Below are 26,939 nucleotides of genomic sequence, written 5' to 3'. Positions count from 1 at the left end.
GCATCACCCCCCGCTCACTAGCTCGAGTTAGCACACTTCCCCCCCCCACCCCAACCCAGCCCGCACTGCCCCTGGCCCACACTTACGGGCGCCACGTCCTACTTGCCTACCTCCAGCTGGCACTAGCCCACTTTACACCTTCTCCACACTGGTATTATCCAGCACTAGCCCTGCCCGCCCCCTAGCCTGCTTTCTTGGAGTGGTGGCCAGCCCCCACCTAAACCCCCTCCGCCCATACAGTGTCCGAAAGCTGGACTCTCCACCACGAGCGGACGCTGAGCCGCACTAGCCTAACCCAGAACCGGCCAAAGGCACGCCCCCTGCGCACTAACGCAAGGGCACCCGAGCCCCCGGCTAGGGGGTGCCAGCGACAAGGGGAGGGGGGTCAGCCTCTGGAAGGGGGAAGGGGAACCCAACGCCATTGCATTCATGTCACAGGGACAAGGAGCTCCTTGTCGAGGGGGCAGGGACTGTGCGCGAATAGGAGTGGCTGGGTCTTAGAAAAGGGGCACCGCAGAGGCAAGGGTACCCCAAGGGATGGCAGCTGGACTGCGTGTGGTTCGGCCATCGGCGCATCATATGGTATTTCCCACACACCTCTCAGTGGTGGCATAGAGAATGTGGTGGGGGGGCTATGCCTAAGGCAGAAGTAAGCCACACCGCAGGGCTCGGGGTACCTTAGGGCAAAGTGGGAGTTTGTGCTTGGGGGGGGGGGGGGGCTCAGGGTTGGGGGATACTCTAGCAGGTCATATGGTGTTAGAGCTTAAGAGAGAAGTGGCACGGGGCGGGGGAGGGCACCATTGGACGTATGGATGTTAGAGCTTAGGAGAGAAGGGGCACTGGTCAGGAGAGGGGGCGGGGAGGGCACTCTTGGGTATAGGGGTGTTAGAGTTTAAGAGAGAAGGGGCACTGATCGAGGCAGGGAGAGGGCACCCTTGGGTATATGGGTGCTAGAGCTTAAGAGAGAAGGGGCACTGATCGGTAGAGGGGGGAGGGCACCCTTGGGTATATGGGTGCTAGAGCTTAAGAGAGAAGGGGCACTGATCGGTAGATGGGGCAGGGAGGGCACTCTTGGGTATAGGGGTGTTAGATCTTAAGAGAGAAGGGGCACTGATCGGGAGAGGGGGCAGGGAGGGCACTCTTGGGTATAGGGGTGTTAGAACTTAAGAGAGAAGGGGCACTGATAGAGGGGGTAGAGGGGTCAGGGGGAGCGCACCCTTCGCTATAGGGGTGATAGAGCTTAAGAGAGAAGGGGCACTGATCGGTAGAGGGGGCAGGGGGAGGGCACCCTTGGGTATAGGGGTGCTAGATCTTAAGAGAGAAGGGGCACTGATCGGTAGAGGGGGCAGGGAGGGCACTCTTGGGTATTGGGGTGTTAGAGCTTAAGAGAGAAGGGGCACTGATTGGGGAAGGGGGAGGGCACTCTTGGTTATAGGGGAGTTAGAGCTTAAGAGAGAAGGGGCACTGATCGGGGCAGGGGGCACCCTTGGGTATAGGGGTGTTAGAGTTTAAGAGAGAAGGGGCACTGATCGGGGAAGGGGGAGGGCACTCTTGGTTATATGGGTGTTAGAGTTTAAGAGAGAAGGGGCACTGATCGGTAGAGGGGGCAGGGAGGGCACCCTTGGGTGTAGGGATGTTAGAGCTTAAGAGAGAAGGGGCACTGATCGGGGCAGGGGGAGGGCACCCTTGGGTGTAGGGGTGATATAGCTTAAGAGAGAAGGGGCACTGATCGGGAGAGGGGGCAGGGAGGACACTCTGGGGTATAGGGGTGTTAGAATTTAAGAGAGAAGGGGCACTGAACGAGGCAGGGGGAGGGCACCGTTGGGTATAGGGGTGATAGAGCTTAAGCGAGAAGGGGCACTGATCGGTAGAGGGGGCAGGGAGGGCACCCTTGGGTATAGGGGTGATAGAGCTTAAGAGAGAAGGGGCACTGATCGGTAGAGGGGGCAGGGAGGGCACTCTTGGGTATAGGGGTGATAGAGCTTAAGAGAGAAGGGACACTGATCAGTAGAGGGGGCAGGGAGGGCACCTCGGGTACATGGTTGCTAGTGTTTAAGAGAGAAGGGGCACTGATCGGGGAAGGGGGAGGGCACTCTTGGTTATAGGGGTGTTAGAGCTTAAGAGAGAAGGGGCACTGATCGGTAGAGGGGGCAGGGAGGGCACTCTTGGGTATAAGGGTGTTAGAACGTAAGAGAGAAGGGGCACTGATTGAGGCAGGGGGAGGGCACCCTTGGGTATGGGGGTGATAGATCTTAAGAGAGAAGGGGCACTGATCAGGGGAGGGGGACGAACCCTTGGGTATAGGGGTGATAATGCTTAAGAGAGAAGGTTCACTGACCGGGGCAGGGGGAGGGGAAGGGCACCCTTGGGAATAGAGGTGCTAGTGTTTAAGAGAGAAGGGGCACTGATCGGGGCGGGGGGCACTCTTGGGTATAGGGGTGCTAGATCTTAAGAGAGAAGGGGCACTGATCAGGGCAGGGGGCAGGGAGGGCACTCTTGGGTATAGGAGTGTTAGAACTTAAGAGAGAAGGGGCACTGATCGGTAGAAGGGGCAGGGGGAGCGCACGCTTGGGTATAGGGGTGATAGAGCTTAAGAGAGAAGGGGCACTGATCGGTAGAGTGGGCAGGGGGAGGGCACCCTTGGGTATAAGGGTGCTAGATCTTAAGAGAGAAGGGGCACTGATCGGGGCACGGGGGGCACCCTTGGGTATAGGGGTGTTAGAGTTTAAGAGAGAAGGGGCACTGATCGGGGAAGGGGGAGGGCACTCTTGGTTATAGGGGAGTTAGAGTTTAAGAGAGAAGGGGCACTGATCGGGGCACGGGGGGCACCCTTGGGTATAGGGGTGTTAGAGTTTAAGAGAGAAGGGGCACTGATTGGGGAAGGGGGAGGGCACTCTTGGTTATAGGGGAGTTAGAGCTTAAGAGAGAAGGGGCACTGATCGGGGCACGGGGGGCACCCTTGGGTATAGGGGTGTTAGAGTTTAAGAGAGAAGGGGCACTGATCGGGGAAGGGGAAGGGCAATCTTGGTTATATGGGTGTTAGAGTTTAAGAGAGAAGGGGCACTGATCGGTAGAGGGGGCAGGGAGGGCACCCTTGGGTGTAGGGATGTTAGAGCTTAAGAGAGAAGGGGCACTGATCGGGGCAGGGGGAGGGCACCCTTGGGTGTAGGGGTGATATAGCTTAAGAGAGAAGGGGCACTGATCGGGAGAGGGGGCAGGGAGGGCACTCTTGGGTATAGGGGTGTTAGAACTTAAGAGAGAAGGGGCACTGATCGAGGCAGGGGGAGGGCACCCTTGGGTATAGCAGTGATAGAGCTTAAGAGAGAAGGGGCACTGATCGGTAGAGGGGACAGGGAGGGCACCCTTGGGTATAGGGGTGATAGAGCTTAAGAGAGAAGGGGCACTGATCGGTAGAGGGGGCAGGGAGGGCACTCTTGGGTATAGGGGTGATAGAGCTTAAGAGAGAAGGGGCACTGATCGGTAGAGGGGGCAGGGAGGGCACCTTGGGTACATGGTTGCTAGTGTTTAAGAGAGAAGGGGCACTGATCGGGGAAGGGGGAGGGCACTCTTGGTTATAGGGGTGTTAGAGCTTAAGAGAGAAGGGGCACTGATCGGTAGAGGGGGCAGGGAGGGCACTCTTGGGTATAGGGGTGTTAGAGCTTAAGAGAGAAGGGGCACTGATCGGTAGAGGGGGCAGGGAGGGCACTCTTGGGTATAGGGGTGTTAGAACTTAAGAGAGAAGGGGCACTGACCTGGGCAGGGGGAGGGGAAGGGCACCCTTGGGAATAGAGATGCTAGAGTTTAAGAGAGAAGGGGCACTGATCGGTAGAGGGGGCAGGGAGGGCACCTTGGGTACATGGTTGCTAGTGTTTAAGAGAGAAGGGGCACTGATCGGGGAAGGGGGAGGGCACTCTTGGTTATAGGGGTGTTAGAGCTTAAGAGAGAAGGGGAACTGATCGGTAGAGGGGGCAGGGAGGGCACTCTTGGGTATAGGGGTGTTAGAGCTTAAGAGAGAAGGGGCACTGATCGGGGGCAGGGGAAGGGCACCCTTGGGTATAGGTGAGTTACAGCTTAAGAGAGAAGGGGCACTGATCGGTAGAGGGGGCAGGGAGGGCACTCTTGGGTATAGGGGTGTTAGAGCTTAAGAGAGAAGGGGCACAGATCGGTAGAGGGGGCAGGGAGGGCACTCTTGTGTATAGGGGTGTTAGAGCTTAAGAGAGAAGGGGCACTGATCGGGGCAGGGGGAGGGCACCCTTGGGTATAGGGGTGTTAGAGCTTAAGAGAGACGGGGCGCTGATCGGTAGAGGGGGCAGGGAGGGCACTCTTGGGTATAGGGGTGTTAGAGCTTAAGAGAGAAGGGGCACTGATCGGGGCACGGAGGGCACCCTTAGGTATATGGGTGATATAGATTAAGAGAAAAGAAGCACTGACCCGGAGAGGGGCGGGGGGCACCCTTGGGTATAGGGGTGCTAGAGTTTAAGAAAGAAGCAGCAATGGTTGGAAGGGGGAAGGGGTGCTCATATGGGTTAGGGCATACCCTAGAGTATAAGGGTGTTAGAAGTTGAGGTGGAAGGAGTGCTCATCTGGGTTGGGGGATACCCTGGGGTCAGGGGTGTTAGAGTTTGAGGGGGCCCTAATCCATTTTTTGGAGATACCAGAGAGTTTAAGGGTGTTAGAACATGAGGGTTAAAGGGCTCTGATCAGTTTTTTGGGGATATACTAGCATATAGGGGTGCTAGAGCTTAAGGGGGAAGGGGCGCTCATCTGGGGTTGGGGATACACTAGGGTTTAGGGGTGTTTGAGCTTGAGGGGGAAGGGGCACTCATCAGGGTTTGGGGATACCCTAGGGTTTGGGGGTATTGGGTTAAGGGGCGCTAATCAGCATTTTGGGATATCCTAGGGTTTAGGGGTGTTTCAGCGTAAAGGTTAAGGGGCGCTCATCAGGTTTTTTGGATACCCTAAGGTGTAGGGGTGTTAGAGATTGAGGGGGGTGGGTGTTCATAAGGGTTTGGGGATACCCTAGAGTTTGGGGAGTTGGAGCTTAAGGGTTAAGTAGCGCTCAAAGGGTTTGGGGATACCCTAGGGTTTAGGGGTGTTCGAGCTTGAGAGGGAAGGGGCGCTCATGGGGGTTTTGGATACACTCGCGTATCGGGCCACTAGGACTTGAAGGGGAATGGGCGTTCATTTTGTTTTTGGGATACACTAGGCCTTGGGGGTGATGGGCCTGAGGGGGGCAGGGGTGTTCATCAGGGGGAGCTCCTACAGAATAGATGTGTTTTTGACTGAAGGGGCAGGGTTCGAGCAGGCCTCTCTCAGAAGCGTCCTATGGGGCCTGCTGCAGGCATCCCCTGCACCCCTTTCCTATAGCTCCCCTCCTGCAGGTGCCCCCTGCACCCCTTTCCTATAGCTCCCCGCCTGCAGGCGTCCCCTGCAACCTTTCCTAAAGCTCCCCTCCTGCAGGCGCCTCCTGCACCCCTTTCCTAAAGCTCCCCTCCTGCAGGCACCCCCTGCACCCCTTTCCTATAGCTCCTCAGCTGCAGGCGCCCCCTGCAACCCTTTTCCTATAGCTCCTCAGCTGCAGGCGCCCCCTGCAACCCTTTCCATATAGCTCCTCAGCTGCAGGCGCCCCCTGCACCCCTTTCCTATAGCTCCCCTCCTGCAGGCATCCCCTGCACCCCTTTCCTAAAGCTCCCCTGCTGCAGGCATCCCCTGCACCCCTTTCCTATAGCTCCCCTCCTGCAGGCGCCCCCTGCACCCATTTCCTATAGCTCCCCTCCTGCAGGCACCCCCTGCACCCCTTTCCTATAGCTCCCCTCCTGCAGGCGCCCCCTGCACCCCTTTCCTATAGCTCCTCTCCTGCAGGCGCCCCCTGCACCCCTTTCCTATAGCTCCCCTCCTGCAGGCGCCCCCTGCACCCCTTTTCTATAGCTCCCCTCCAGGCGCCCCCTGCACCCCTTTTCTATAGCTCCCCTCCTGCAGGCGCCCCCTGCACCCCTTTCCTATAGCCCCCCTCCTGCAGGCACCCCCTGCACCCCTTTCCTATAGCTCCTCAGCTGCAGGCGCCCCCTGCACCCCTTTCCTAAAGCTCGTCAGCTGCAGGTGCCCCTTGCACCCCTTTCCTATAGCTCCCCTCCTGCAGGCACCCCCTGCACCCCTTTCCTATAGCTCCCCTCCTGCAGGCCTCCCCTGCACCCCTTTCCTATAGCTCCCCACCTGCAGCCGCCCCCTGCACCCCTTTCCTATAGCTCCCCTCCTGCAGGCACCCCCTGCACCCCTTTCCTAAAGCTCCCCTCCTGCAGGCACCTCCTGCACCCCTTTCCTATAGCTCCCCTCCTGCAGGCGCCCCCTGCAACCCTTTCCTATAGCTCCCCTCCTGCAGGCGCCCCCTGCAACCCTTTCCTATAGCTCCCCTCCTGCAAGCGCCCCCTGCACCCCTTTCCCAAAGCTCCCCTCCTGCAGGCGCCCCCTGCACCCTTTTCCTGTAGCTCCCCTCCTGCAGGCGCCCCCTGCACCCCTTTCCTGTAGCTCCCCTCCTGCAGGCGCCCCCTGCACCCCTTTCCTATAGCTCCCCTCCTGCAGGCGCCCCATGCACCCCTTTCCTATAGCTCCCCTCCTGCAGGCGCCCCCTGCACCCCTTTCCTAAAGCTCCCCTCCTGCAGGCGCCCCCTGCACCCCTTTCCTAAAGCTCCCCTCCTGCAGGCGCCACCTGCACCCCTTTTCTATAGCTCCCCTCCTGCAGGCGCCCCCTGCACCGCTTTCCTATAGCTCCCCTCCTGCAGGCGCCCCCTGCACCCCTTTCCTATAGCTCCCCTCCTGCAGGCGCCTCCTGCACCCCTTTCCTATAGCTCACCTCCTGCAGGCGTCCCCTGCACCCCTTTCCTATAGCTCCCCTCCTGCAGGCGTCCCCTGCACCCCTTTCCTATAGCTCCACTCCTGCAGGCGTCCCCTGCAACCCTTTCCTATAGCTCCCCTCCAGCAGGCACCCCCTGCACCGCTTTCCTATAGCTCCCCTCCTGCAGGCACCCCCTGCACCGCTTTATTATAGCTCCCCTCCTGCAGGCGTCCCCTGCCCCCTTTCCTATAGCTCCCCTCCTGCAGGCGCCCCCTGCACCCCATTCCTATAGCTCCCCTCCTGCAGGCACCCCCTGCACCCCTTTCCTATAGCTCCCCTCCTGCAGGTGCCCCCTGCCCCCTTTCCTATAGCTCCTCTCCTGCAGGCGCCCCCTGCACACCGTTCCTATAGCTTCCCTCCTGCAGGCACCCCCTGCAACCCTTTCCTATAGCTCCCCTCCTGCAGGCACCCCCTGCACCCCTTTCCTATAGCTCCTCAGCTGCAGGCTCCCCCTGCACCCCTTTCCTATAGCTCCCCTCCTGCAGGCGCCCCCTGCACCCCTTTCCTATAGCTCCCCTCCTGCAGGCGCCCCCTGCACCCTTCCTAAAGCTCCCCTGCCGCAGGTGCCCCCTGCACCCCTTTCCCATAGCTCCCCTCCTGCAGGCGCTTCCTGCACCCCTTTCCTATAGCTCCCCTCCTGCAGGCGCCTCCTGCACCCCTTTCCCATAGCTCCCCTCCTGCAGGCGCCCCCTTCACCCCTTTCCTATAGCTCCCCTCCTGCAGGCTCCCCCTGCACCCCTTTCCTATAGCTCCCCTCCTGCAGGCGCCCCTTGCACCCTTTTCCTATAGCTCCCCTCCTGCAGGCGCCCCCTGCACCCCTTTCCTGTAGCTCCCCTCCTGCAGGCACCCCCTGCACCCCTTTCCTATAGCTCCCCTGCCGCAGGCGCCCCCTTCACCCCTTTCCTATAGCTCCCCCGCTGCAGGCGCCCCCTGCACCCCTTTCCTATAGCTCCCTTCCTGCAGGCACCCCCTGCATCCCTTTCCTAAAGCTCCCCTCCTGCAGGCGCCCCCTGCAACCCTTTCCTATAGCTCCCCTCCTGCAGGCGCCCCCTGCAACCCTTTCCTATAGCTCCCCTCCTGCAGGTGCCCCCTGCACCCCTTTCCTATAGCTCCCCACCTGCAGGCGTCCCCTGCACCCCTTTCCCATAGCTCCCCTCCTGCAGGCACCCCCTGTACCCCTTTCCCAAAGCTCCCCTCCTGCAGGCACCCTCTGTACCCCTTTCCCATAGCTCCCCTCCTGCAGGCACCCCCTGCACCCCTTTCCTATAGCTCCCCTACTGCAGGCGCCCCCTGCACCCCTTTCCTATAGCTCCCCCCCTGCAGGCGCCCCCTGCACTCCTTTCCTAAAGCTCCCCTCCTGCAGGCACCCCCTGCACCCCTTTCCTAATGCTCCCCTCCTGCAGGCACCCCCTGCACCCCTTTCCTATAGCTCCCCTCCTGCAGGCGCCCCCTGCACCCCTTTCCTATAGCTCCCCTCCTGCAGGCGCCCCCTGCACCCCTTTCCTATAGCTCCCCTCCTGCAGGCGCCCCCTGCACCCCTTTCCTATAGCTCCTCAGCTGCAGGCGCCCCCTGCACCCCTTTCCTATAGCTCCCCTCCTGCAGGCGCCCCCTGCAACCCTTTCCTATAGCTCCCCTCCTGCAGGCATCCCCTGCACCCCTTTCCTATAGCTCCCCTCCTGCAGGCGCCCCCTGCACCCCTTTCCCATAGCTCCCCTCCTGCAGGTGCCCCTGCATCCCTTTCCCAAAGCTCCCCTCCTGCAGGCGCCCCCTGCACCCCTTTCCTATAGCTCCCCTCCTGCAGGCGTCCCCTGCACCCCTTTCCTATAGCTCTCCTCCTGCAGGCGACCCCTGCACCCCTTTCCTATAGCTCCCCTCCTGCAGGCACCCCCTGCACCCCTTTCCTATACCTCCCACCCTGCAGGCGCCACCTGCACCCCTTTCCTATAGCTCCTCAGCTGCAGGCGCCCCCTGCACCCCTTTCCTATAGCTCCCCTCCTGCAGGCGCACCCTGCACCCCTTTCCTATAGCTCCCCTCCTGCAGGCGTCCCCTGCACTCCTTTCCTAAAGCTCCCCTCCTGCAGGCACCCCCTGCACCCCTTTCCTAATGCTCCCCTCCTGCAGGCACCCCCTGCACCCCTTTCCTATAGCTCCCCTCCTGCAGGCGCCCCCTGCACCCCTTTCCTATAGCTCCCCTCCTGCAGGCGCCCCCTGCACCCCTTTCCTATAGCTCCCCTCCTGCAGGCGCCCCCTGCACCCCTTTCCTATAGCTCCTCAGCTGCAGGCGCCCCCTGCACCCCTTTCCTATAGCTCCCCTCCTGCAGGCGCCCCCTGCAACCCTTTCCTATAGCTCCCCTCCTGCAGGCATCCCCTGCACCCCTTTCCTATAGCTCCCCTCCTGCAGGCGCCCCCTGCACCCCTTTCCCATAGCTCCCCTCCTGCAGGTGCCCCTGCATCCCTTTCCCAAAGCTCCCCTCCTGCAGGCGCCCCCTGCACCCCTTTCCTATAGCTCCCCTCCTGCAGGCGTCCCCTGCACCCCTTTCCTATAGCTCTCCTCCTGCAGGCGACCCCTGCACCCCTTTCCTATAGCTCCCCTCCTGCAGGCACCCCCTGCACCCCTTTCCTATAGCTCCCCTCCTGCAGGCGCCCCCTGCACCCCTTTCCTATAGCTCCTCAGCTGCAGGCGCCCCCTGCACCCCTTTCCTATAGCTCCTCTCCTGCAGGCGCCCCCTGTGTCCATTTCCTATAGCTCCTCAGCTGCAGGCGCCCCCTGCACCCCTTTCCTATAGCTCCTCTCCTGCAGGCGCCCCCTGCACCCCTTTCCTATAGCTCCCCTCCTGCAGGCGTCCCCTGCACCCCTTTCCTATAGCTCCTCTCCTGCAGGTGCCCCCTGCACCCCTTTCCTATAGCTCCCCTCCTGCAGGCGCCCCCTGCACCCCTTTCCTATAGCTCCTCAGCTGCAGGCGCCCCCTGCACCCCTTTCCTATAGCTCCTCTCCTGCAGGCGCCCCCTGCACCCCTTTTCTATAGCTCCTCAGCTGCAGGCGCCCCCTGCACCCCTTTCCTATAGCTCCTCTCCTGCAGGCGCCCCCTGCACCCCTTTCCTATAGCTCCCCTCCTGCAGGTGCCTCCTGCACCCCTTTCCCATAGCTCCCCTCCTGCAGGCGTCCCCTGCAACCCTTTCCCATAGCTCCCCTCCTACAGGCGCCCCCTGCAACCCTTTCCCATAGCTCCCCTCCTGCAGGCGCCCCCTGCACCCTTTTCCTAAAGCTCCCATGCCGCAGGCACCCCCCTTTTCCACAGCTCTGAAGCTGCCAGTGGGGGCTGTGTCGGCCTTAGAAGTTTTAGGGTTGGGGGCTATTGGATAGTTTTAAAAAGCAGGTTGAAAGTGGGGCCTCGAGTGACAGAATATCCAGCGACCTCCAAATTCTTGCATGTCCCCCATCATAGCGCCGAGAGGACAGGGCGCGGTGCATGAACAAGTAACACAACATAACATAGTCTGTGCCTTCCATAACACAGCCTGTGCCTTTTATCTGTGCCCTCTGACCTCCATGACGCTCCTGCGTATGCTGTCTCTCTGCTCCCAACTGTTTTGGAAAAAATGAGGGAAAAAGTGTCAGTACCGATAAGTAAGTCGTGCTGGGAGGAGGCTCGGACTGGCCTGTAGGGCAATAGGCCCAGAGTCAACCAAAAACACACAATGCTGGTCTGGGCCCGTTTTTTGGGCCAAAGTGGTACCCTTATTGGCCCGTGTGGGCCAGTTTGATGAGTTAATTCACTCTGCGACTGCTAGTTTTGACCAGTGTTGCTGAATAAATATTCTTTAAAATGTACAATTTGCGTCACACTTTATCAAAAAGCTCCCCCTTGGTTACTATTCAAACAGTGTCACAAAAGGAAGGAAAAGCCATTTGAAACTATGGGCCTCTTTTTTTTTGATCCCTGAGAAAATTGTATTGCCCAGTCCAACCCCGCTGGGAGTCAAACGGGACACCTTCTTGGGATGACTACAGGCCCCCGTGTAGCAGGCAAGCCTCTGCCAGTATCTCACCAGGCATTGCAGGCTACTCGGAGATCGCTGCAGTAGGCGCATTAACCTACTGTGCTGTCCACCCATCTTTTCTCTGAGACCAGGAGACGAAGGGCCTGATTTACTGAAAATGTGTTAACATGGAAAGACCCATCGAAAACATGTTTTTTAAATCAGCCTCTGGCCATGTCTCATACTTTCCTTTGCTCCATGGGATGGATTTTCTCCCAATCCAGGGGGTATTTAGTGTCAGAAAGAGATGCAAATCCCCGGGCCCTGTGAGCCGCCTCACAGCTGAGCAGGGCAAGTAAGACGCTGGCTTCCTCACGGGGGCCGTACGCATATGGGCAGGGCCACTGTACCCTTGCTGCTGCCGCTGCTGCTGCCTGTTAATGAATGATTACTAAGCTTAAGCAGGCCAGTCTCACAAGAGACCCCAGATAACAGGCTGCCTTCAACCTCCTCAGTTTGGGAGGGCTCAAGCATTTACCCCCTCACCCGCTAAGTACAGGAAAGGTGACATCATCTCCACTGATTGTTTGCAGCAGGTGCATTGGCCCGCTGAGCTACGGTGCCGGCAGATACAAGGCTTCGCCAAGCACCTGCGGCTGGTCTGCAGCCTGATACTGCTCATCGCACTCTCAGGCAGGACTTCTAATTGTTTGCAGCAGGTGCATTGACCCGCTGAGCTAGGGTGCCGGCAGATACAAGGCTTCGCCAAGCACCTGCGGCTGGTCTGCAGCCTGATACTGCTCATCGCACTCTCAGACAGGACTTCTAATTGTTTGCAGCAGGTGCATTGACCCGCTGAGCTACGGTTCCGGCAGATACAAGGCTTCGCCAAGCACCTGCGGCTGGTCTGCAGCCTGATAAGCCTCTCTGACAGAACTCCTGCCGCTGCTGCGCCGAGCATCACCCTGTCATGTAGCAAAGCCTTGGAGGACAAGTTCCGCTACGTGTCTGCCTGTGGCCTGGCCCTACGGTGACACGAGCCGTTCAATGATAAGCGAGCCATATCTGCTGGCGGTGCGCGCCTCCGGGGCCAGGTGGCCTGTCACAGGGAGCACGCACAGGGTTACGTGCCAGTTGCAGAAAGTTGAGGCTCCTGGGAGTGGCAGAGGGGTGGAAAGCGTAGTGGCGTTATCTTCATTCTCTTCCCTCCTCTCTGCACTTTCCCCCTTCCCTCTCCCCGACACTTGCGCGTTCTCAATGTCACTGGGCCTAGTAAACTCGCTGTTTTCTTCTCCCCTCTTCCCCTCCCTTGTCTCATCACGCTCTGAAACACTTGTGTACGAGCGCGATAAAATAAAATATCACATCATTCATATCATATCATCTGGTTACTGCTGTCTTTTGGTTCCTTCCCCGCTCATCCCCCCATTCTGCTCAATCAGAGGTGATGGGAAACGAGAAGCAGGATAATGGCAGGCTGTGTCCACCCTGGAGGCCAGCAGAGCTGGGGCCTTCAACCCGTTACAGGTTAGCAAGTACTGTACAGTTGGGTAAGATTAGGCTGCGGCAGAGATGGTCACACTCAGGTTTCCTCTGATGTCCTTTTGGGGGTTATTAAAATAAGTAGGACTGAGAGGACAGGAAATAAACTGGGGAGACATTCTGACAGATCTATGTCTGTGGAAGGCCTGTAGGGCTGTGGCGGAATCAGTCTGACACGTGGCTCACCGTGTGCCGGATTTATAAGTGCAAAGCACACTAGGGTGCAGCGGGGTTTACTGTAAGGAATTTGACCATCTGCATGGTGGGTGTGGCCTCGCCTGGGCCTGTTTGAATTACTCTGATTAGTATGTGAATTGCTTCCACCAGCTACAGGGCTCAGTAAAAGGACTGGGCAGATCCATGCAGCCTTTGTTAGTCAATTAGGCTGGCCATGGCAGGGGGCCTTCCGGAGATGCATTGTGTACTCCACCTGTCAGATCCCAAGGGGCAGAGGTGGAAATGTAATATACGTCATGGGTACGCCACTAGTTTGTTTGGTTTTTACAGAGCATACCGTTAGTTCAAGGCTCAAGAAACTTGTCGTGGAGGCTCGCTCTTTCTCCTGAGCCAGTTATAGCATGGGCTAATGCGAAATCTATAAAAGATTATCACTGTAGACCTAGAAATCCAACTATTTGAGCCAAATTGTGCGATCCTGTTCACCCCTCCCCCAACACAGTTTGATAACAACTTTCTAGCAAGGCGAAAACAAATCTTTAGTGTGCATGTTGTATGAAGCCCCAGAAAGCCTGGCCCCCAGTCCCCAGCCCCGTCTCTTGCCAAGGACCGCCCACTCCATGCCCCCCAGCAAGCTCTCATTAGCAGGCAGCTTTGACCGGCCGTCGCCTGATGAATAACATGTGAGGCGAAACACGTGAATGAACCGGCCAAAAAGAGCAAGGTGCAAGTGGCGCCATTGCCCCCCACCCGTGCCCCTTCTCGCCCCCGTCAGAATAGACTCGGGCGCCGCTGGCGAGGAGAGGTTTTCTTGGAGCACGAGACTCAAGCCGGCTTATTTCGCGGCAAATCGATGGGGCGCGAGGCGGGGGCAACGCATTGGGTTTTCTGTTCGTTCTGGACGGATGGCGCTCACTGGGTCTTACAAAAGGCCGGGCTCAGACACAAAACCCATTAGCAGCGAAGGCTGAGAGCGGCTGGCGAGATAAGATTCCTATCAGAGGGCAGAGACCCCCTGCAGGCGGCAGGTAATGACATAAGCTAAAGAACGCCGGCCAGTCAGATAGCTCCGTGGGTCAATGCGCTGGACGCAGAGATCTCTGGGCAACCTGCGGGACAGCCTGACACAGCATTCATCACTCTGCGGTCACTAACAGAAGCCGAGCTCACTTGAGTAACAATTAAATATGACATTTATAGCGCAGAGAAGCGACAAGGCAGTAGCATAAAGCACTATATTGAAACAGTACAACCATCCGCCTTTGCACGCTCTCAGAAAGCCAACGTGGCCAATCTGACCAATTAATAAACCTGCCTACCTGACAGCGCCAAGAAGCGATGCCAGTGGCAGCTATGCGCTAGTCAAAAGCGCTTTAAGGGTGACATTAACGAACATGGCGTGTGACAAGAGGAGGTATGCGATTGGATAGTGAACGTTATGGGACCACGTTGCTTTAGAATTCTGCCCTATTGGCTCTTAGCATATTAAGTAAAGCTTGCCAGAAGGAGATGTTCTGGCAAGCTCATACTTCAACCAAATCTGGCAAAAAAAAAGCCTAAAAACGTTTTCACGTTTATTGTTTTCGGTACAGTCAATATGTCTCTGACCCTTCCGAAATGAACTTGGAAAAAGAAAACATCAACAAAGTACTGTTTTTTTATTTAGCGCTTTATGCCGGATTTCTCCTGCTTCTAGGCGCCATTAGCTCAGAATTAATATTGGTCAATTGCTCGACCTCAAAACGAGGATGGGCTTGGGTTAATATAGCGCCAGTGAGCTTGCGTTCGTGTAGCGCCAACCTAGCCGTGAAGCACAGGAACGGAGCGCTGTCAGGCAGGGTCACACGGGGACAGGGTAGCATCATGTGGATGCCATTGGGAGGGTACATTATTAAGTCTAGTGTTCACACCTGTGTCCTGCCGGCCGAGACGAGCGCTTAACTCGCTGAGCTAACCCCATACCAATTCACCCCTGCCAGGGACTGGAGACCTCGGCCACGTTCTCAAACCCAAATTACTGCCCGTGCTCACTCCCCCAAACATGCACACAATATTGTATCGCCCCTCACTCCTTGAAAAGCGCTGCAATGCATTCTAGGCGCTCTGCAAACTATATATAACAATGCGATGCAAACATACAACAAATAAATGCGCACAATACATACAACACAGACACCCATAACAACAATAGAGGCCTAGTACATGCACATGCCTACAACATTTACATGTAAACTATATGCATACAATGCAAGCAACCATCGTGCACATACAATACATACCGACTTACAAGGTATACATTAAAATAGGCCTGATCCCCAAAGCGATTTTCAATGGGAAAATCCCATTGACGAAGCGCGTTGTGAATCAGGCCCAGTGTGTACCCATGTACAATGCTTTCACACATGCGTGCAGAGGTAGCTCCTCCTCTCCCCTGCTGAGTTCCTGGCTAAAACCGCACTGGTTACCTGGCCACCCGGACTGATATGTTTGGGATATTTCTTCTCTGTGAAAGATAGTGAGCTAAAGACTCAGGGCAAGTCTCCCATAACCAGGACTAATGTCTGGCAGAGAGTCTCCCAGGACCCCCCTTGTTATTTACCTGGCCACCCGGGCCCAGGTCCTTCCACCGCCAGTCGCACACCTGCACTGCCTCCCTGGCAACCCCCGCACTCAGGACTGTCCCTGTATCCCTGCAGTCCCCTACTAGGCCTTGACACCGGATGTCTGCACTTTCCTTTGCACTTGCCATATGCTGGCCGCACTTTACTTATTGTTATTAGTCTATTATCTCATGTACTGCACTTTCCCCTCCCCCTCTTCCTTGCAATCTCCCCATTCCCCCTCCCATGCACTTGCCTGATCTGATTGACACCTGGCCTAGTAGGATCACTGTCTTCCCTCTGGTCCCCCTCCCTTGCCTGGTCGCACCTTGAAACACTTGTGTATGGGCGCATTTTAAATGCCATATCATATCATGTCATATCATATGTTTTCTTGGGTCATTTTACATAAAAGGGCACCCACGCAAAACGTCTTGATGTTTAGCCTTTGGCCTCTTCAAAGGGTGGTAGGGGGGTTGGTCAAAACCCTTCCCCCAACACACAATCGTCCCTCAACACACAATCGTGTGTTTACATTATCACCTCATGAAAGGAGGACACCACGCAACACCTGCATTATGTGAATTTACTGAAGGGGGTACCTTGGGGTGGGGGGCGGATCAACTTTGTAAGGCTGGTCATCCTGTAGAAGCAGCACAGGACGCTAAGGCGCGCTTCTATGCTCCAATCAGGCAACAGCATACAGGAAGTGCCGCCTTCCAAAATGGCCGCCCCCATGAAACCTGGGTAGGGGACAGATCTATTTGGAAATTGGGCGTAGTGCTTTCATAATTGCCCGTTATAATATAGCCTTATTGCCCCCACAGGAGATATTCGGTGCTAGGCAGTGGACTAAGAATGCAGGCATATACCATCTGATAATGCCCACCTTCCGAGCCCACTGATTGGGTCCTGTGGGCCTGACAGGTCCTAATTATGATTACGGTTATGCTTCATAATTTTCAATTCAATTAGATGGGATTCCCCACCTGATGAAACCTCTTACAGGAGTGGGGGGTAGGGGGGGTTGGGCGTCTCTGTCCCTTTCCCTTTCATCACCAGGTGTATTACCAACTCTTTTTAGGAAGCGATGACTCCCTGAACAAACCCAGTGCACGCGCTATAGGTGCACATCAGGGCGCTAGTGCATGCGCCAGGACCTTGACCGCGTAGTCACAGAGAAGCGCCCCTCCCAACTGGAGTCAGAGCGGCAGATTCGCAAGGAGCCGGACGTCCCAGAGAGACCCAGAGGACGTCCTCTCTGGGGAAGACCCATTCTTGGAAATGCGCAGGTCACCTTATTCACAAAGACTGCGTGGCTACTTCTGGGCACCAGCGCAGCCCAGCAGCCATGAGCGCATGAGTGTAAGGTTCAGGCATGCCCGACACGTGAGAATGTGTTGGCCCCCACCATCCATGGGAGCGACGCAGAGCTGAAAACGCATTTGAGGCAGCGGCAGCTTGTACCGCTGGTCTCCTGAGCGGCTTACACTGCACAGAAGGGTCGCGAGCAGTGTGCCGCGCTTAGCGCTTGCCCTTGTGCCAGTTTGGAGAAGAGCAGCCGAAATGCCGGGAATTCTCATGCCTTCGTGTGTGCATTCTGTTTGCGAATAAAGATTGCATATATATTTGCAGGAACGCACCCTCCCGTTCCCGGCCCACTTCTCGCCATCTCAAGTTTGTCCAGGGAGGATATCCCAGTGGCAATGCGCTCGCCTTGGAAGCAAGACGACACGAAGCAACACAGGTTCGATCCCCGGGTGCGCGCTTAGAAACCTCTGGGTGCTTAAGCGCCTTATAAATATGCAACTAAAACAATAAAAAAAAAAAATCTGTAACAGCGCCTCGATGCCCCCGGGCTGTGTGAGCGCTTTAAAAATGCAAATAAATAAATAAATAAAAATAAATACGTTTCAGCTTTGCAACCATACTCCCCCAGAACCCAAAGACTTCTCATACAGTAAGCGCCATCTTACAATATGGCTGCAGAGAGAGTGTGAGGCCTAGAATCCTTTGGGGTGCAGGCCTCATAGCCGGGGAGAGAAAGCCACGTGAGAGACAGGGGTGAGGTGTGGAATGTATGCTCACCTCCTTCCATTCTCCTAAAAAGTTCTAGGGTGTGAATTCTTCTGCCTCTCAAGGACATTTTGGAGGGGCCGTGGTAGCAAAGACTACATTCAAATAGCTTATGCACAGTGCGTGCCTCTTAGAGGGTTTATTCAATGAATGATGCGCCAAGAAGACTTCCCAGAGGCGCATTGTTGGAAATGGAAGAGGTTTACTCTGGGATGTCACCTCCTGCGGTGTTAGGGGAGTGGTCTGGTCAGTGGGGGTAGGGTTGGGTGTTCCAGTCACCCCTGCCCAAAATGGAGTTTTCTGAAGATCAGTAGTAATGAAGCCATGCCACTTAGACAAAGCCTGGACCCCCAGGCCATTCGGGGGTTCAGCTAGAGAGGGGCGGGTTCACCTAGAGAGGCGGGTGCACTGGGACTATTCACTCTGCGCGCCCGCCTCTCCTTTAGCTGTTTTCAGGTGTGTCCCCAAAGCCCCAGCAGGCAGCCATTTTATCCCTACAGGCTGCCTCTCCTCCCCACTCAGCCCGTGGAGGCTGCAGGGGTGGCAGGAGTACGCCCCCACCACATGATCAGACGTCCTGTTTAAGCACGGAGAGGTCAGGCACCCAGCACGGATGGGATTTTTCTTACCCGAGATTTGGCATCCAGGCAGATTATTTTTCTCGGTTTCTGAGTCCGGGGAGATCCGGGCCATTTCCAGCCCTGGCGAGCAAGGGAGTTAGCACGCCTCTTTGTGTGGTTCAGTGCGTCCATGTCATCAGCTGTGAATTCTTATTAGCGTGTGCCAAGGTGAGCGTATGTGAGGCTGTCCGCGACTCCGTAGTCCCTGGACAAGTTTTGTGGAAATCGCTTTACCAGCTGAGGGGGCCCAACATCTCCAGCAGAGGGTATGGTGAGCTACACTGGGCTTCTTGGTAGTAAGAAAATACACGATGGGGCAATCCGGTGGGGTGGTGACGGACCGATATTAGCCATGCAGGGGGCGTTGCGCAGCCCCACCACCTCCACCCCTTGAGATGGCCCTTCTGCCTTCCCCCGAGGTGGTGAAAGCGGGTTTTATTTGTCATGTATTTATTGGGCATTTGTAAGGCGCCTACACACAAGGGTTTCCAGGCGCCACAAGACAAGAAGGAGGAGGGTGGGGGGCGGAACAAAGGAGGAAAGTAGAACAACAAAAACGGTCATATTGGCCATGTGACAATCGTACCGTGCAAGTGCAAGACAAGGTGGGAAGAGCGGGGGGGGAAGGGGTAGAGGGAGAAGTGCAGGAGAGGGGTGCCCAAAGGAAGGGGATGGGCAAGTGCTGGGGGTCCAGGACGGCAAGGGAGAGAGGGGGTAAGGGAGGATGAGTACGGTGGACAGCGAGGACCAGGTTCGGGGCGAGTCCATGGAAGGTGGCCCAAAGGCACGTGCTGGCGAGGGATTCTGGGGGGACGGGAAGGGGTGGTCTTGTCCCTGTGTGACTCTGAAGGGACCTGGCCCCAGTCACAGAGGGAGAGGAAAAGATTAGGTGGAACGGGGAGAAGGAAGGAAGAGGAGAAAAGGAAAGTCTTGAGAGATTTGTATTTTCATATGGCATTGTCAACATAGTTTGACCCCCTAATTAAATAAAGAAAGACTGGTTGCAGCCTTCAATTGGAACTTAAGGGAAGTGTGTGTGCGTGCATGAGTGCGTGTGCGTGCGTGTCTGCACACGGTCTATGAACGCCGACCATCAACAATCTAACGTACTTGTTGACTCCAGCCCCAAACAAGCTCTTTGATGCAGGCATTCAGACTTCTGGGCGCTACAGAATTTAAAATTAACACAAAATGAAAGTCAAGGTATCAGCTTTCACCAAATTCCTCTAATTGCCGTTGTTAATGCTGGTATTATATGTTTGTTAAATTACTTTCAATATTGTCACTGGCGTTTAGTGTTATCATTTTTGTCATAGGATTGCTGTCAATGTTCTGCTCAGGCATCACAAATGCTCATTCTGTGGAGGTTGGCTCCCTCTGGCGGAGAAATATATAATTACACTGTTCAATACATTTTTCCCAGGGCTTGGAGGCAGGAGCGTTTTCAGTTCACATTTCCAAGTAGGAAAAGAAAATCGAAGCCGCCTTCAGCTCATTATCGAGAATGTATACCGGCCAGTTGGTTGAGTGACTGTTGTGGAGATCTGGGTGCTCACAACAGCATGTAAATGTTACGGTCGGGCACTTATTTGGCGTGAAAAATCTACAAGGCCGTTAGCTTATGTTCAGGGCAAGTTGGTGAGAGAACAACAATGCTGGCAGTGAAGATAGGACTCCTTCTTTCACGGTCTTTGCTGCAGTACTCAAGAAACCTGCCACCTTTTACCCTAGCACCCAATGTGGCAGCCATTCACGGGGGTTTCTCTGTTACTTGCAAAGAAAAGTGTTCAGTTTCCTAACGACAGTTCCCTGGTGACAGCCGGGGTTCTGCAGCACCCCATTTTTGAACGCAGGTGGGTATTTGAAGCTGCAAATGGAGAAGTCAGAGTGGCCCTGGCCAGATTTGGAGAGTGAAGTCCAAGGATGTGGCCAGAATATGTAAAAGCGGTGTTGTTGCATTTATTTAAATACAAGGTCTGGTTTTCCTGGCACCTGAACGTGCAATTAGGAAGTGCATGTTTTAGTGAGTATTAGTTATGTGGGTCTGTATGCCTTTTGTGGTTCAAGGTATGAGGCTAGATATTGTTTAGAAGTATGGCAAATTATATTATTTAAATGTTATCAATGATTTTATGTAACCTCACTCAGAGGACCATATGGTTCCTCTGCCAGCCCATTAAGCTATGCCCGAGAAGCCAGCAATCACTTTTTCATGGTGACCCATGTTCTGGCTGAGGAAGAGGGTCCCTCGCTGACATCGCTCTCCACTCACATTTGCAACAATGCTACCTCGGCTGCCCAGAAACTTAAAATGCTCCTCCTTAACTGTGAGGAAAAAGCCTTTGTTTTGTAAAAACCTCTCTCACGCAACCAAGGATGAGGAAAGGATAGGAAACTAGCGTAAGCTAAAAGGATTCCTATTTTCTAGTTTAGTTTAGTTTATTTACTTATATAGCGCACCTAACCCAAGGGTATCTGGAAGCAGTAGACAGATAAAAGGCACGAAGGGAGCAGCCATGCACCTTTTGGATCTTACCAGGGTACCAGGAGGCGGACTCTGGCCGCCCAAAGTCACATGTACTTGCAACATGAATGACTTACTTAGCTTGTGCTACAGGCCCTGTCTGCAGAATGTGGATCTATCTGGGGGCAGGTTAGGGTTGGTCCAGGATGAAGGAGTGGGAAGAGAAAGGGGGACAGGCCAGGGCTAATCACTGCTTCCCGGCACGAGTTAAAAGCCGCTGTTACTGAACGTCAAGTCTCCTCACTTCTAATGCCTTCAGCTCTGTGCCCCCCTCCCTCAGTTCTGCCCCCCCCCTTTACCTTCTGGAACTTCTATATCCAGAGCAGTCCAGAAGTTGGGTCCTCTTCCAGCTGACATCACAAATGGAGGGAGGGTTCAGACTGGGACCGGAAGGTCAGATCCTGCCGTGGCCCTCCCTCAGCTTGTGACATCATTTCTGACCCGCCCCTATCCTATCCCTACACAGGCTGGGGGTGAGGTCCGGAAGATATGGACCCCACCCCCAGCTTATGTGAAAGGCAGGGTAGGGGGCGGCGTTAAGGCCAATCTACGCCTTGGGGGCGTTTCAATTCAGAAGCTCCCAGTCTTCTAATTGAGACCGGCTTTGGGGGCCTTTATCACCACCCAAACTCAACTGAGCATGTGCAGTGGGGATCGCTCAGGAGGGCGCTCCCCACAGCATATTACACCGCAGGAACCACGAGAGCCACTGGGTCCATGAGTTCAGCAAGTTACGGCCTCACCTGCCACTCATGAATATAGTGGCACGGGGAGGCATGGAGTTGGGCACTGCCCCCAACGCTCCAATGGACGGGCCGCACCTGATACCAGCATCGTCTTTCAACCCATGCAGTTCAAATGGGCCTCGAAACCTGGTGGGGCCACAAGCCGTCGCCACTATGTCTTAGCAGAAAGCACATATTGTAAAATTCAACAGCAGTACAGTAAACAACGAAGCAAATCCCGCATAATCTCGCCCAACACCAAATGGCGACTACCAACCGAAAAAAACACCTGCGCTCAGTGACCGGTTTCTCCAAACTGAAGCTGCCAACAGCACATTACAGCTCCCTGGCTCTTTCTCCCACCTAGTTCTACTAACATACCCGCTGCCCACCTTGAATTACAGATCCGCCAGGGTGCCAAGAGACCACGCAGGTGGCAGCAGTGCGTGGTATAAGAACCTTTAACATAACATAAATGTGCGCTTTTAAGCGTGCACGTTACAGGCTGGCTTTAATTGCGCCCCGTCCCTCCGGCCTTACAGTGAACAGCAGAGCGCCGGTTCGTGTAACTTTTTTGACGCCTTTCTATAGCATTAGCACTTTTCTGAGAAAGAAATTGTAATAGCTTTTCGTAAAATGGTAATTATGGGTTTCGGCTCCCTCTCTCCACTGCCCTTCTTTGTTGTTCTGTGCAGAGGCCAATGCACCTGTGCTGTGATAATCAGCCCCTCTCCCTCTGTTGCTTTCTGTCGGATTTTGCCACGGAATGACGCAGCAGGGTGAGGCTTTATCCCCTGCAGAAGCAGTCTTCAGAAGCTAAAGGCTGCGCATATTTAAATGTGAACTTGCCGGCCAAAGACAGACCTCTTCAAAGGGAGTTAACTTGTCCCAGACAAACAAGGGGGCCCCCACCGTCATGGTGAAATGGGCCCCAACGCGCCCCCACGCATCTTCTTCTAGCATTGCACACCTGCTTCTAGGCGCATGAATACAGGCCAGTCGGTGAATAATCGGCTTTATTGGCATTGGACTTTTTTTTTGGCATAAACAAGACTTAAAGGGAGCAAATTAGCAGGGGGTGGGGGTCATTTCAGACAGTGATTGTCGTGTCGGAGCAATGTTAAGATTATTATCTGTAAACTGAGTGCTTTAAGTGGGGGGGGGGTAGGAAATTGATAGAACGAGACACAAAACAAAACCTGGGGCAGAGCCTAAGTAGTGTCCGGCGCAGACTGAAAATAATGGGAAGCGAAGGGCCCTTTAAAAGAGGTGCGGCCCGTGTAACCTAAAGAAGTGGCCTAACAGATGGGATGAAAGAGAGAAACAGTGGTGTTAAATAGAAACATAATCAATAATGAAAAATGACTAAAATAAAAACGTCCAATACGAACTCGAAAACAAATCAAAATTGGTCAATGCGGTTCACAAGCCGATGGTCCGTTTGAAAGAAACCTGTGACTCTTTTCTATTCGTGTATTTTATTTGAGCATTCTAATGGCAAGTTTTCAACAGAATAATCGATTGCTTGTAATGTATATTACATTTCCCCTTCAGAGTATTGCACAATCTAACTCCATTTATCCGAGACTGGTGATGCCATTCTAAAAATGGGGTGATATTGCCACCTACCGGACGAGAGCAGTTTGGTCGCTCCTCATTGTGTCAATGAGCCTCATTACAAGTTTGGCGGTAGCCTTGCCGGTAAAACCGGCAGGCTGCCGCCAAACTTGCAATTTATTCTGATACCCGCGAACAGGAGGCACCTGGTCATTACGGCCCAGCCGGACCCGGTAATTACCCATTCACGGCCACCGGAATGCATTTGAGAATGATGCCGGTGCATCCGACTTGCTCTACTCACAGCTGCCGGTACGCCCACCAGGTCAGTCCTGGCGGCCGTAATGGCACCCGCGAGCAGAACCGGCAAACTTGTATTTTTGTAGAGCCGGAAATCGGGTCGAGGAGCCCTGGCAGGGCCTCGGCTTGAAAGCAAACTGTGTTCCCTGTCTAGACTGAGCCTGAGATAGACCCAGCCCACTTAAGGGGCTGGGTCTACGGAGGTAGTGCTATCCACGAGAGCAGACCTCCGTTGGGCCCACATCGCAGGGAGGCAAGGGCTGCGCTTGGTAGAAGCGCTCCTGGTAGAGTTTTGTTCCTCTAAGGAGTAGGACATTTCTCGCCAAGTGCCCTGAGATCCAGCCACGCCCCTCTTTCCTTTATTGCAGGACCAGCACAGAAGTGGAGACCCTCATGCCCCGGACCATAGTCCGCCCCCTGCCCTTGAGGACATCAGATACTGCCGTGGAGCACGTCGGACAGGCTCTACTCTGGGCCCCAGGCCGGTTATAGCTGCATGTGCATTTGCAGTGAGTTATGGAATTCAGTGCATCCACTACCGCCCCCTGTTGATGTAGGCGGTACCTGTTTTTAAACAACTTTAGAAAATGCTTTAAGATTTTGAGAGCTGGTTGGCAGGAGGCAAACATGCCACGGCCATTGGTTGCGTGGCCTCTATCATGACCCTCCCTGCCAGCATAGTGGCCCGGTTCTTTAATTTCTTAGGGCAGTGGAGCTGGAAGGTCATAGAGTAGAACATTGGATCCCACTTCACTGCCTCCCTTGGTGCAGAGTCCAGCAGGCAGTTTGCTTCTTTAGTTCAGATTCTAGTGGGGCTTTGCACCCCATATTTCACTACCGTAGAGTACAGCAGACTTGGGGTTTGAGTCGTACGCCGGTAGTGAGCTCGCTTGAGATCTGCCTATTTGGCCAAAAATGGCGCAAATATTTAAAATCGCTTTGATTGTTTTTTTTGCTTGCACTTGTAGTTTATTTTATGGTGCCCAGTTGGTAAACTGTGCATCAAAAGTTGATTAGCTCTAAGCGGGCACTTTATAAACCAACCGCAAATATTTGCCTGTACGGCGGCTTGCCGATGCGCCATTCTCGTTCCTGTCGCCTCTGGACACCAAGGGCCGGAATCCTACAAACAAGCGCAAATAAAAAAACAAGCCACGTAGAGGCATCTTTGCTATTTGCACTTGTTTGAGAAAATTCACAGGCCACTTTATTCGGGAAGGTGGGCTGCGAATTTCAGTGGGCAGGGGGTAGACAGCAGTGCAACACTGACATTGTCTGGAGTGAAATCCAACATTAAAGTACGACTGGCTCGTGGCAGTCACTGTGAAATGTTAAAAACAAATAAAAGCATGTCTATCACTGTTTGAGGGATAGAAATGGAAGCATAACAGCAGCGGTTCACACTTAAAGATACATACATGGCCAGTTCAGGAATTTCAATGCACAGCCCGTTTCTCGATTCCATGTGTATTGAAATGTGCAGATGTGTTGCTTATTTGCACAAAGGGAGTGGCTTCCAATGAGAGCATCCAATGAAAGCGCACACAAAGAAATGAGAATCGGTCCAAGATGGTATGATTTCTCTCTACTATCACTCTTTCAACGTGTGGCATCGCTCAGGGTTCTAACGTATCTCCCTGGTCTTTAATGTCTACATGGCTACCCTGGCATGGGTGATTGCCAGCTTCACCTCTAACTTCCAGTGTTATGCAGAAGACATGCAACTCTCCTTCAGGCTACCCTCAGTCACCTCCTCTACCTCACTCATATCTGACTGTCTGTCCGCAGTTCAGTCATGGTCTGCTGCAAAAGACCTCTGCCTCAATGCCAGCAAGACTCAGATTGTTTGCATTGGGACTCCTAATCCCGCCTTCTCACTCTCTGGCCAGCCGCAATTGGCCCTGTACCCGCGCCCATCTGCGAAGCAAAAAACCTTGGGGTCATCTTCAATTCCACTGTCTCAAACTCCACTCACATTTCAGACATCTCTAAAAAGTTCAACTACCAGCTGCACCTCCTCAGAGGCACTCTTCCTTTCTTCACCTTCTCCCAGAGCCTCACTGTCTCCAAAGCCCTGGTTCTCTCAAGACTGGACTACTGCAACAGCCTCTTTCTCAACCTCCCACTTCTGCTTTATGCCCTCTGAAAATCATCCAGAACAGAACCACAAGACTTATCCTTGGCCTCAAGCCCAGAGTCCGTATCTCTCCGGTGCTGAAATCCGTCCACTGGCTCCCTGTGGCTGCAAGGATCAAGTTCAAGACCCTCTGCTTTGTCCACAAGGCTTTCTGGGGCCTGGGACCTACCTACCTGCAACGTTGCCTCCCTAAATACTGTCCTCCCCAAGCCCTCTGCTCATCTACCTCCAACCTTCTGTGAGTGAGCCGGTTCTCCAAGCAGAGATTTGGAGGGCGATCTTTATCCTCAGCAGGGGCCTCCCTCTGGAATAGCCCCCTTGCCACCCTCCGTCTTGAGCCTGATCTTAATTTCCAGAAACTCCTTAAGGCATTCCTCTTCTCCTCCCTCCACCCTGCTAACCTCCCTCTCCGCTCTATCCCTCTCTCCCTCCCTTTCCACCCAGCATGCCGACTGGCCGCCGGGCATACCTCAGAATCTCACGGGTCCCTGGCACCCTCGCCAGTCCTCCAGCACTTGCCCCGGGCCTTCACCTACCCCATTGCTACTGCACTTGGTCAATGTCCCATGAGAATGGCATCTCTCAGCACTTACCAGTTTCTGACTAATTGGATGCACTTGTTCCCCCTCCCCCACCGTACTTGCCCCCGCCTTCTCCTTACCTTTTGGGCACTTGCACGATCTGAACGTACCATGCCTTGAAGATCGTCTACCTTTTCTTCCCTGTCTCCCCTCCTCCATGGTTGCGCCTCTTGGAAAAACTGCAAAATCATAGTCAGACCTATTTGCTGTTATCTTCACTGTTAACTGTATGATATGCACCTACTCTGCCTGGGCAGACTTGTATCCTTCAGAAATTCAAGGGCTCTGAATGACTGTTGTTTTTCTCCCCCTTGCTCCCCCGGCTCCTTCGGCGCTTTGAAACACTTGCCTTGTGTATAGGCGCTATACAACTGAACATTACCACACCATACCATACTTCGTTAAGGCCATTTTGCTGGATGTCATGTTCGGTGGGTTTCTCGCAGTGGGAAGGACCTCTCTTGATCCCCAAGCATCCTCTTTGGAATGGTTTTGCTCCCCGTTAAGCAGTCATATTTTTGGGTAGTGGTCCTGCCATGCCGAAGTGCCCCGTGCCTTCTCCGGCACAGTCCAGATGTGTTGTTGCTCTTTCTTGGCACTGTCTAGGAGTTGGTCCCATATTTCTACTCTGTGCTCTTTCCCTTTACACATTTTTGTGGGGGGGTAATTACCCCATTGGGAAGCACCCGGATAGGACTGGGACACGGTAGCAGGTGGGAAGGGCTGAGTCTCACCACACAGACGACTCCACTGTGGGTATACAGGGCACTCTCAAGGCACGATGCCTAATTCATGGGCAATGCAAGAAGTTTGGGGTATATGCGTGTGCCGCACACTCTCATGGAATGGGCACTGCATTTGGGGGCAAGGGGTAAGTTCATCCCCAACCTTTGTGGCCATGCAACGGGTCCTCACGAAAGCCTCATGGGCCAAAAGCCTACCCACAAATCATAGGCGTGTCCAGGGAGTGGCCTAGGGTGGCACGTGCTTTCCCTGGAATCTGCTTGGCCACCCCTGGTGCCACCCTACTATCCTAATCTATGATCATTATGTGTGTGCGGCGTGCGCCCGTACTTCATGCCACCCCTGCATAAGTCAGTGCCCCACTTGGGCCGCCCCAGTCAAAAGAGTCTGGACGCGCCACTGTCTGCAGATGTAACTGACTGAGCAAGACATCTCTTACTGCCCAGCAGGTGAGGGGATTTAAAAAATATATGTTTTAAATG

At 54.6% G+C, this 26,939-nt stretch overlaps 1 protein-coding gene across 1 annotated transcript in view; it reads left to right on the top strand.

The window, feature by feature from the left end:
- Positions 1 to 26,939, top strand: part of MMP17 (matrix metallopeptidase 17) — a 407,143-nt gene that overhangs the window by 2,942 nt on the left and 377,262 nt on the right. The window lies entirely within an intron of this gene.

Source organism: Ambystoma mexicanum, chromosome 10 (assembly GCF_040938575.1).
Source record: "Ambystoma mexicanum isolate Mex_15411 chromosome 10, UKY_AmexF1_1, whole genome shotgun sequence".
NCBI classification, from domain to species: Eukaryota; Metazoa; Chordata; class Amphibia; order Caudata; family Ambystomatidae; genus Ambystoma; species Ambystoma mexicanum.
Note: the sequence above shows the minus strand (reverse complement) of the source record. Positions and strands in the feature narration are given on the sequence as shown.